This window comes from Mchenga conophoros, linkage group LG2, assembly GCF_057382185.1.
Source record: "Mchenga conophoros isolate Kocher_MC1m ecotype Shallow Benthic linkage group LG2, M_conophoros_male_GT1.1, whole genome shotgun sequence".
Taxonomy (NCBI): domain Eukaryota; kingdom Metazoa; phylum Chordata; class Actinopteri; order Cichliformes; family Cichlidae; genus Mchenga; species Mchenga conophoros.
In genome coordinates, this window is record NC_140527.1 from 25,062,684 (window position 1) to 25,075,031 (window position 12,348).

Sequence of the window (12,348 nt, forward strand, 5' to 3'; positions counted from 1 at the left end):
AACTTCATTAGATTCACAAGCAGTGAGCCCTTTGGTGTGCCAAAGAGGCAGAACAGAGGAGAACTTAACCATGGAAAAACAGTTTCTATTTAAATGTCACTTTTCCATTATTCAGCGCTGGGCCTCTTCACCGTGATAGAAAATAAAAATCTAATGTAAAAGCAGGACATCAGAACCTGGAGGTAGTGTCATGGTCCGTGGTCCTGTGTCTGTGGAATGCGTGATGCTCGGGTAGCCACACCCCCGGGCTGGGCCATCACCAGCACACCTGCTCTCCATCCCGGTGATTACACGGAGATCCACTTAATCCGGCGCTGACGGATGCTCCACGCCAGTCCGTAGTCATCCCCACAGTGGTAACCAGACTTCCACGAAAAGTGTGCATTCTCTTCTGCTTGGAACTTTGTTTAACCTGCCTACTTCTGTCAAGGTTTCTACTCGGCGTCTGCTACCTGCCTGTCCTCCGGCTCAACTGGATCTCGCGGTGCTCACCTGGCCCACTCGCCATTCCACGGACTTCCTGCCCCCACGGACTGCCACACTTCCCTCCCGAGCTCCCACGGTTCCGTTCTATCGTAAGCCCCTACTCTAACTCAGTCCTGATATGTTCTCCCCGCTTCCTGGCTCCCTAGTAATCATCTCCCCTTTCTATTGCAGCCCCCCGCCGTCCCGATCCCGGCTTCCTCGTGTCATTGTTTCCCCGGATTTTTAGTTTCTGTTTTGCTCTCTACTTTCCCCGGGTCGCCTTTCGTTGTTTTAATAAAGTGTCTTTTTGTTAGCTCGGAGTCTGCGCCTGGATCCTTTCGTGCCCGCGCACCACGGCGCATGACAGGTAGTTAACATTTACCTCAAATTGATACTCTGCTGTGCTTACACACTAGTGTTTAGTAGGTGTTGGTGTGTTTAGCATCACTACTATTGCTGGCCCATTAGTGTTCTAATAACTGTGCCAGGAAGTGACCCAGCACAACCTTATAATAATTTTTTTGAAAATTTATAACCATTACATAAATACTTCACTTAAAATCCCTAAAACCAAGCACTGATGCCAGGCAACACAAATAAAAAGCAGTACAACAATGAAAAAGGACTTTTATTAAAACAGTGATGCAGCACAGCTTGAAATGTCAACTGGCATGCAGAAATGATCTTCCACAACTGAATATCATTAAATTCAAGCATACATACTGCATATGTAAGGTAAGTCAAAACACTAAGTAAAGACTGATGCCACCTGTTACCAGGGTTGATTGGCTCCTTTAATTGGCCTCTTTAAAATCCAATCGCAATTAATTAAAGTTAGCAACAAAACAAATTAAAACAACAGAATAAAAGCAGCTGTTAAGGCAAACATTTATTAATACCCGGCAACAAAAGCAGCCGTTTAAAACAACGTCAAATGCACTAAATCAACAGTAAAATTAAAAATAAAAATAAGGCTGGCAAAGCAACAGAAGCACACTTCAGTGATCAAAATGAGTGTTTGGCTCAGTCCCCAGGCACATTTCAATTAAATATCAAAGTTAAATACAAGGTTTACCTGGCTGCAAACAAAATAAACAATGCCACAGGTCAGGTTCTGAATTCTGACCCAAAAATCAAACACCTGCATGCTAACCTGTCTGTTTATAGAGGCTAGCACATGCAAAGACAATTTTTAACCAATACTAAGAACAAACTTACGAAAAGACCGTGCAGTCACGGTGGGGCAACCAGGTGGAAGAAGAAGGCTTGTTGTATTTATCCCTGTGCAACAGGCTAATCTCAGTTGAGCCTAACCCAGGTTGGTTAGTGTCACATGGAAAGTATAACTGTAGAGTTTTGAAAGTTTGACTCAGAAAATAAATATCATTTTTGACCACTGTGATAAACTAGTCAACTGACAAATATTTCAATGCCAGTGCCCTTGATGCTGCAAGGCACACTAAAGAAATATGTCTGAGAAGGTTGAACAATTGGGCCTTCTGTCTACAGATCAGTCACACTGTATTTACAGGTTTAAATCACACATTTTAAACTTTTCTTTCCTTTGTGGTATTTTATTTATCCTTTCTCTGTACAAATATTTATATTACAATCTAGTTACATGTGTAAACTGCAGTAGCGTATGTACCCATGCATTCCATATTTCAGTGATAAATACGGAACATCAAAATTATGTGAATGCTTTAATTTGGGCTTATCACTTGATGTCATGTTCACAGTTACTGAAGCCAGACAACCATAATTTAGGCAAATATGAAGTAATGAAGTTGATTGTGACCTATTACTTTCTCATCTATCAAACAACAGCAGCCACATAAAATGCTTATACTTATACTATTTCATGCTGGCTCTCAGCCACTGTGTAACCAACAAATGTATTAACTGCATTTTGGCTCAATTCATATCTGGATTCTTGCAGTATGTGGAAATTAAACTTTAGCATTGCACTATGAGAATTGTTTGATTTTCTAACCTGAAGCTAACACAGTAGTGTTAAAATTCAAAATGTGTGTTAAATTGGGTAATTACTAATGGTGCACTGGACAAACTGAATTATTTTGTTCTGCAAATTGCAATAAATTATTTTCCTCAAGAACCTTTCTCTACCCTTTTCTAGTGGGAGGCCATTTGTTTCTGTAAGTTGTAACTGTTAATCTTAGCTACATGTGAAACAGAGAAAAATAGAAAAGCGCATAATAAGTCTTACAAAAAACTCTATACATATCAGCAAATACACATGCCATGGCATTCTAGGGTCCAGAGCGTCATGTTTTCATGTGTGAAAAATGTCCAGGCTCTCCACTGTGACTGAAAACTGTACAAACACCAAAGTGTCTGTGATGGTGATGTATACATGAGCATGGGGCTGTAGAAAACCTCTTCAGTCTATGAAAATCAAAGAAACACGTGTTGAGACTGTGTCAGAACCCTGGCCAATAACTGCTATCTGATGGAGCCCTGCCCACTGCCTTGGCTTGCCCACAGCCTCTCTACCAGCAGACAGAACTCTGAGCAGAGACAGAGATTTATGCCACCATTTATAGATTTAGCTTTTTTTTTGACTAAGAAAGATTCCTTTGAGCCTTAACTCCAACAAACACATCCACTCACAGAAAACAAACTCCCTTAACTTTAAAGAGGTCTCATGTGTAGCCTTCACTTTGTAACACATAAACAATGCAACACCCAAACACCATCCAAGCGCCGGAGGCATTCTGACAAACAGCCCTATTTGGAAAACAATGCACATACTGTGCGTTACACTGACTTTGACCTCCTCACTACCACTGATCTGTCAAAGCAGCTATCATCCCACTGGTAAGTATTTCTCCCCATTAAGAAAGCATAAACCATCTGCCTGCTCAGCTGAAACTGTATGACGTGAGGAATGCCTGTCATGTTATGCTTAATTAATGAGGCCGTATATTTGCAGAGGAATCAGAGCAATGCGAGCACGTACGGTTATGCAAATGCTCCTTGTTTCTGTGAAACTGGAAGTTTGGGATAGGTGTAAATGCTGGGTTTGCACGAACTGTGGGACACGCTCGTATTTAAGATATTGTGCAGGCAGTGGAGAAATTATATTTAAAAGTGGAGAAGGTGTTATGTAGAGATATCCATTAAAATGCTTTGATTGATGGCACGCTAGAAGGTGACAGTGAATGACACAGGAATTCAGCACAAAAACATGTGGCAAAAATCCACTCTGGAGTGTGAAGAAACTGTCCAAAGCTGCATTTGGCCAGAACAGCCAGTTAATTAATCAAAAGTGTTAGGTCTGATAAAGCTGACCGATAACATAGTCAGTGAATATATCTACAAGATACTCATATAAGAGAGAGAAGCCTCAGATGGCACATTTACAAAAAAAGGATTTAAAGGTAGCACATCCAAATGTTGAGGTTAAGTGATAAACAGTCCCTGGCAGTGAATGCAATTAGTGTTTACCTACAGATTTGACAATTACACATCAGCCACTGCATTAGGCATAAAAAGGGATTTATATGGTCTATTTTCTTACTCGAGAGGGTGGCCTATGATTAAACGAGACTCGGAGTCTACCATGCTAGCAGCTCCTTAACTTTGGACCCAATCACAGCAGTGGTTTGAACAATAATAATAACACTTTAAGCTTGTTTAAGACTGGAAACAAAGAGCATTGGTAACAAATTATATATATTTTGTATATTTTATTAAATAAGCATTTTAAAATATAGGATATGTGAAACCACTTATTTCAATTGAAAAAATAAATAAGGAAATACACGAAAAAGCAAAAGCATACAACAAGCTCTATCCAGCTCAGTCACACAGTCCTAGAAACCAGTCAGTGACCACCTGGCGACCGACCACTTGTTAGGGAAAAACGTTCGCCCTTCCATCCATCTATTTTCTTCTGCTTATCTGAGGCCAAGTTGCAGGTGCAGCAGCCAATGCAAGGTTGCCCAGATATCCCTGGGAAGTGAGGGAGAAGGTCAAGGGAAAAATGTGCATTCACCAGATGGTCAGCAAGTCGTTGCTGGAGGCTGATGGCAGTTGCTGTGAAATCCATTGCTAAAACTTTAGGCATGCATGCCTAGAGACCAGCCACTGATCCCTGGGAAGCCCCAGTCGCTAGGGAAAATGTGTATTTATCGACACGTACCACCAGTAACTAAAATATTTTTATATCTTGTTTTTATATCTTGTTATATATTTAAAATTGCTTTGTCAATAAATAAATAAATAAATATCAAAACTGTACTCTATTTTCTTTTGCAGCTGTCTACTCACATCTTTTATGTGGATGCATACACGCGCTCAATTCAGTGAAAGAAGGCGTCATAAGGAGTCATAAGGCTATTGCCTGTAACTGGACAGTTAAAATTTTAATTGCTATGTATTTCATTGTGGGTCTTTTTCAAGGTCTGCTAGCAACCAAAGACCTCCAGCAACCACTTGCCAGCTGGTCAATGAATACACATTGTTGCCTTACCAGGTTGCTATGGGCCTGTCAATCAGCCTCAAGGCCTCGAGCCCACTGTTGTTGTAATTTGGTGCTGTATAAATAGAATAGAATAGAACTGAAATGAATTTAATTATGTCTTATGTCTCTTAATTATGCTTTAAATAGACACACACAGACAATTCCTAACACACTGAGCTCTACCATTTAAAGATGTTAAATAAAAGAGGCCCCAATGCTAGACACAATAAAATCATATAATAAAAGCAAATTAAAAACTCAATTCTGTTTTCTTTTTACAAACAAAGAGTATTTGTTATTTTATTACACACTTTAAAAGAGGAAACTTTCTTCTACTTCTGCTTTTAAACAATCAGAATATTCCTATACCTGTTAATATTAAAATATGTGACATAGAGATGGACGGCCTGAAAGCCATGAACATGACTATCTGAAAAAATAACATCGGGGGCACAAGCTGAACCGCACTCACTGAAAGCAAAAGGTCAAGATAAGCCAAAAAAAACCCCAAAAAACACCACCCCGCTTCCTTAGAGAGCAAGATTTTATTTGTAGAGAAATTCCATATAGCAAAGAGGCAAAAAAATATCAGCAGAGGATATGGGGAGGTTGTTGTAAAGGTGATATCAAGAAATCTGGCAGAAACATTTTACTTCTCCTTCAAAAGAAAGTGCAATAACAAAGTTTTGAGGGCAATTGTAATAAACAACTTCAAGGAAACAACTTTTTCTCCCCGGTGCCCTCAGTACATACATAGAATACATTGATAGACAATCAGATTTCCTCCCACACACACGTACACACACACACACACACACACACACACACACACACACACACAGAAGTACACACATCAAGTTAATGCAGAGTGCAACGAGCCTCTCAGGAAAGAAACAGTCGGCTTGGTAAGAAGCGATTAGAGCTCCCTTTGGTTGCCCTGGTGTTACCGAAGATTGATGTGATTAATAAAGGAGTTGTTATGGCGCCCTCTATGCCTCTGAATGCAGGCCAAAAGACATCGGGGGGAGGGAGGCGCCGGCAGAGATAGAGACTCTAAAGGTAATGATGTATCTAACAACTGTGATTTATCTTTTTACAGGTCTGGGACAAACCTCACTCATCAGATTATTATTTTACACACACCGTCACCTGTCTAACCACACAAGTTATCTTCATGGTGCAACTGATCCACAATACTGACACTGCAGACGCTGTGAAATTAAGTCTTGCCAATCTCGCTAATCATTTTATTCATTGGAAATTATCTCAAGTAAGTAATTTAGAGTTCTAGCCTTCGGGTATGAGAATTTCCCAGGACATTGAGTCAGTATTCTTTTTCTAGATAATATGTAAGAGCTTCACTTTGGTTCCAGCAATGTATGTTTGAGTGCAATAGGGAAATTGTTTGGCCAAGGTTTCTGTGATGGCTTTTATTCGATTCTCTGTAATAACATGTAGAAGTCCACTGAGTTGTTTTTTTTTAAATGTCTATATAGGTTAGTAAATAAGATACCATGAAATAAAGTACTAGAAACGTGTGGTATCAACTACGGGTCATGTCTTCCTGTATAAATTAAGAGAAACCATGCAAAATGCATAGCTAATAGTACTGGAGTATAATATAATCAAACATAGATGTTTTTTAAGTTGTTATGAGCAAGAATGCACAGAATTTCTTTTTATTTGTACATCCAGCATCCAATGAAAAAATATGCTTACTCCACTCTCAAGTTTCTGAGCAGCTGGCTGCTGAAAATACAATATTAATTTATTTTATCTCTATTTTTGGTCTCTATCAATTATGTTGCAGATCTACTGTGGACTAATCAGATGTTTTTCACACCATTAATCAGCGCTATTAAGAGTGGTGACAGTGAACTGAAACTGTAAATTTCAGGCATAAAGCTCAAACAATGAACTAAAACAGTAATAAAAAGATTTGCACAGAGTAAAGAAAGGCAGTAAATCACTACATTTTTACCAAGTGGCTCCTCTCCCATAGTCAGCTGATGTTAATATAAAAGGAAGGATAAGACCTGCTACAAGCAACCAACATTTATTAGGATACACAAGAGTCCACAAGGGAACTACACTCATGATTTCAGGAAAACGTCTTATTCACCTTCTGGCTTCACATTAGATAAGAATACAAAAATGGTTCTCAGATCATTAAAACCCCTTGCCTAATATTTCTAACTAAAACTGGATTTCTGAGTTGTATGACATTGGCTTGGATTTGGATTTGAGTCCCCAGTGACATGATGGGGCTTTAATGGATCAGTTCAGTCCAAAAAACAATCAGATTCTTGATAAGGTTTGGGTCAACATCTTGGACTCTTTGTTGTCTTCCTCAGTCATTTTAGGGGTAATTTTGTGGTGTAGTAGCATTATCGTCCTAGTGTTGACATGCACAGCTATTGTTATGATGAAGCTATGGTTAGTAGCAACTTTCAGAAGAATGCCATGCCAGGGTCCAAAGTGTTCCAGCAGAACTTTGCATTGATAGAAGATGATCTGTGCAATTTATTTTTCCATTATAATCTAAATATAAAATGCATTTTGATGTAAAGTTGTGTTTTAGTGCTGTATGCATATCGTTATACTGTTTTCTTACTTCTTGAACTTAACCAGAAGTTAGGGTTAGCTCAACTTAGCCTCTCTATACAACAAGTAACCATGAGAGGGATATTATTCCATACCCCAGAACTAGTTTACTCAACATATTGATACTGCTTCTCTACTCTAATACCTGTATGGAGGTTTTGCTGTAATTATTGTTTAATGGAGTAAGTAATACAAACCTTTAATCATGAAAAAGGTCTGGAAGCAAATGGAAAGTCTTACTTGACTGAGCAGGGTGAAATTGAAGTGTTTTTCAATTTAATTTTGATGTTCTTTGACATTTCAAAACCTGGGCAATGAGTTATTTGTCAGCTGCATTTTAAACGGTTCAGAAAATCTAATACTAGTAATGTCTTTAACCGCCACACCGCTGAATGGTATAACACTCTGATTTGATCAATATGAGCTTGCCTTCATCTCTCAACAGCACCGAGCCAATGGAGATAAAGTCATTATGGTCCATAAATGGCAGCATGCAGTGTGATTAAGTAGGAAATTTCCTAGAGGTCAGTTCACACCTGGTAGAGCTGAATAGCTGAGATGATGGTGGAATTGTTTTAGCTTTGATCTATTCAGCGTCCCTATGGTGTGATTTTGCTTGAACACTGAGAGGAGGCAAATGTTCTGGGTTTGGTCCAGCCAGCCATTTCTGGATTCCCAGAGACAAGATAATTTCCCTGTAGTTTATCTGTGACATGTCAGTTGTTTTCACGGTTCATGCTAGCGTTCATTCAGTAGACAATGGTTTATTTGAATCACAGCTGAGAGGTTTCCCTTTTCCTCTGCCTATTATAGACTTCCTTGAACATGTGCTTTTTCTAACTCATTGCATTTCATGTTTTCTGTCCTTTACCAGAATAGAGAGATCCTCATTTATTGGATGGACAAATTCTTATAAAACCACATTGTAGGTGACTTTGTAAGGTAACTAGGCAAGGAAAGCAACAAATGTGTGTTATTACATTGTTATAGATAAAGGATGTATACCAGCGGTCCCCAATCTTTTTTGCACCACGGACCGGTTTATGTCCGACAATATTTTCACTGACCATCTTTTAAGGTGTCGCGGATAAATGCAACAAAATAAAACCAGTATTGGTACCCAAAAAAAAGAAGATTTATTCATAACACACAAAAGACCCAGGAAAACCAAGTTAATGATAGAAAAGATTTAAAATAAAAATAAAAAACGATAAAAACCCTGAAAACCATGAATTTCGCAACCAAACCTCAACTCTCGCGGCCCAGTACGAAACGGCTTACGGACTGGTACTGGTTCGTGGCCTGGGGGTTGGGGACCGCTGATGTATACGACACAATTCTCATGCTTACTAACAGAGCACTGAGTCAAATAATGAACATCCTGTGTAATGTGCACTAACCTATAAGAAACACAACATTATGTAGAAGTATCACTGCACAGCTTGTTTTTCCGCGACCCCACCCCATGTGTCTATTTGCTGTGTTATAAGCTCAGATAACATGTTGATGGTGGAAGTCTTTCTGTGACTCATTAGGTGTTTTTATTTTGGTTGCCTCCTGGAAGTTGATGTTTCAACACATCAGTGAAAGATCTTGGATTCAACATGGGTTCTTCGACTTGAGCATTCACTCAAACAGTGTCATCAGCACTTAGTCCCAGGCAGTGGCAGATTGCCCACTGGAAGCACTGGGACATTTCCTTGTAGCATTCAGCCAAAAATGTGAATAGGTGTGCACATACAGACGCCAGCTGGCAAAGTATGCAAAATCTACCCATTTAGCTGCAGATAACATTTATACAAGTTAATTCAATCCAATTCAATTTTCACCTCAAGGCACTTTTTATTGTAAGGCAAAGACCCAAAGACAATAATACAGAGAAAACCCAAACAATCAGAAGACTCCCAGTGAGCAAGCACTTAGTCACAGTGAAAGGAAAACTCCTTTTTAACAGGAAGAAAAAGAAAGAACAAGGCTTGGGGAGGGGCGGCCATCTGCCACGACAGGTTGGGGATGAGGAGAGGGAACAAAAAAGTTAAGGTGAAAAGGCCCGACAGAAGAAATGTGTGAAGTGTATCTGTGGGTACAGTTCTTTGATAATTCCCCTTGATACCTGTATATAAAGTTAATTGTTTTAAGGTTCATGCTAACCCTTGTCTTTTATTGTGTAGTGTAGGCTGGAGAATATAGACTTTACAATAGTTCTTTCTGTCTAACTCCCCCTCATCACCTCAGAGTTGGTCTGAAGATAATGAGCCAGACTAAAGTAAAAACACAGCACCATTCTGAGCTCTGGAAGAACTACTGGGTGAGAAAGATGGATATTCGAGTGCCCTCATCCAATCCATGTTAGGAAGTAGTCCTAACCGCTGGTGATTTTTACAGTCATGATAGGCTCTGCTGCTCTGCTCTAACATGTTAATATTACATGAAACTGTTAGGGATGACAATGAGCCTGAGGCAAGAGGGAGACAGAGTTTTTTTTTTCCTCTGCAAGATTCCCTTTTTTGCCCCCCCGATCCTTGCCAGTGACTTTAAATAACTCGTGGCCTCATTATCCAAATTAGAAAGCACAAAGTAGCATACAATTAATCTGATTTTGCTGAATAAATTTCAGATACTGTTTATATAGATTAGACCGTACAGTATACTTCTGTAAACATCATTCAACAAGTTGCTCTACAACATGTACAGTGCCGTGTCTGATGACCTACTTATGATAAATTCATGTTTGCTGAGTCTTATACAGTCTTCAACCCTATTCTACCCCTCAGTTGCATAAACAAGTATCTGCAAGTGTTAGATATCGTCCATACTCTGTGTCCTCTTGTGTCGGACATTCAGTAGCTTTCACTTTTTAACCACCTCTCACTCTCCTCTTCACTCTTTCTCCTGCATAATCTCCCCCCTTCTCCGCTACTTCCCTCATTTTCCCCTTGGATTTTCAATTCATCCCTCCAAGGACACCAGGTCATTATCTTCTTCCTGCTGGCATAAATTTGAGGCATATCTATACAGACTGCTCCCAAACATAAACACTCAAAGGCACTCGCATCTGGCCAAGGGCATGTGTTTGATTAAGTCATGTGTCGATGGCCATCCCCCCCTGTAACCTGTAACCTGTGAGCCTCTTTCACAGAGTTTGAAATGAACATAACGTGAGTCATTTTTGCCCTGCTGTCCACCTGAAAGGGCTTGGATTACCAAGGCAGTTCCACAAAGACTGGTGACAGTTATAGAGGGGGCGAGCAGAAGGCGTCAGGGTGGCGGCTTATGACAGCGACACAAAAGCACCAGTGTTTAGTGAAGGAGGTTGTATCATACATTAGACTGCTGCTGCATCGGCCTGCCACTGAGCTGAGGTAACCATGGAAACAAGCTGCTGGGAGACAGTGGAGGGAGATTCAGCAGGCTGGAGTCAGTGGGCCTTCAGCTTTTGAACACCACGAGAGATTAGCTAAGAGCAAAACCATAAACCTCACACTAGACGCAGCTCTATGACGGGTATTGATGTTGGATGAAGTGGAAAGTAAGAGCAGCAGGGATAAACAAAGTTTTTAGGCAAAGATCCAGCCAAATAGTTGACATCAAAGCTCTTGTGTAAGTGCATCCTCTTAAACTCAGAGCTCGTGGCAATATGAAATTTAAAAATTATGCAGCGAGCACAGAGCGGTCCAGAACATGGATATCACAGCAATGGAGATAAAATATCCTATGATATGTCAGCAATCCGTGTATAATTGCATCATTTGCGAGCTGTGAATCAATCCCAGAGATTAATCATATTGTTAGGAGATGTGAAACTCATCACCATGATGGCTTAAGCAGATTGCCATGGCAATAGAAAACAATGAGCTGCAAGGAAGATAAAAGGAGGAGAGTGGCACTTACATAACAAACCGAGGGCAAGACGTGGGGAGGCTCAATGAGCTACAGAGAGATGAGGCACAAAAGTGAGAAGGCTGGTGGAAGAAAAGAAAATCGATAAGAAGAAATCTAAGCAGGAGAAAGAGAAACGAAGACAGATATTGGAAATGTACAGAAGTAAAACCGAGCAGCGGAGTGATTGATATCTAATCCTTTGGAGAGCTTTTAGCCTAGCTTAAGAGGTCAGGGTAAAATATTATGAAATGTTTAGAGCAGAAACACAAAACTTTGTGGACAGTGTTGGGGTAAATACTCAAGGAGAGGTTTTTTATTGGCACATCATGTTGTGAAATAAACATGAGGAGCCATCGGGAGACCTCTTTTTTCTCTTCCTTAATCCACCTTCTCAAGTAGGACATGACACTCTCACCCCTCCTCAACCATCTCTCTCTCTCTCTCTCTCTCTCTCACTCCTAAGGCTGTGTTCTCCTTAAAGGTGATAGATCTTAAAAAACAAACAATGCTTGCGTGCAATGCTTCCTCGTCACAGTAGCATTTCACGCTGAACAGAAAGATGATTAAATACCATCTCATTCCCTATTATTAATATGAATTGCAGTTGGCAAATAACAAAATGCTGCATCGATATCACCATCTGGCATCACACTCAATTCCTTCAGCCCCACCTTTTAACAAGGCAGCATGGACGGATTTTGTAATGCAGTGTGACACCTTATCCCTTATGTGCTTTTCTGTGTTAACACTTCAAACACTCACTAAATTGAAGTGCATTTCATCCCTTCAGGTGCTAAGAGTTCAAGGAGTCATATTACCATGTTGCTGGTGAAATAGATACGACACAGTGGGGACACATTTTAGTCACGGTCGGTCAGTGCTTCACAGGCTGAAATACAACTATATTTAAC

General features: G+C 40.0%; 1 long non-coding RNA gene across 1 annotated transcript; it reads left to right on the forward strand.

The window, feature by feature from the left end:
• Positions 1-204: 204 nt before the first annotated feature.
• Positions 205-827, forward strand: LOC146582009 (uncharacterized). Its single transcript, XR_014888721.1, has 3 exons — positions 205-356; positions 431-575; positions 658-827. It is a non-coding gene; the product is annotated as an uncharacterized LOC146582009 (long non-coding RNA).
• The last annotated feature ends 11,521 nt before the right edge of the window (positions 828-12,348 follow it).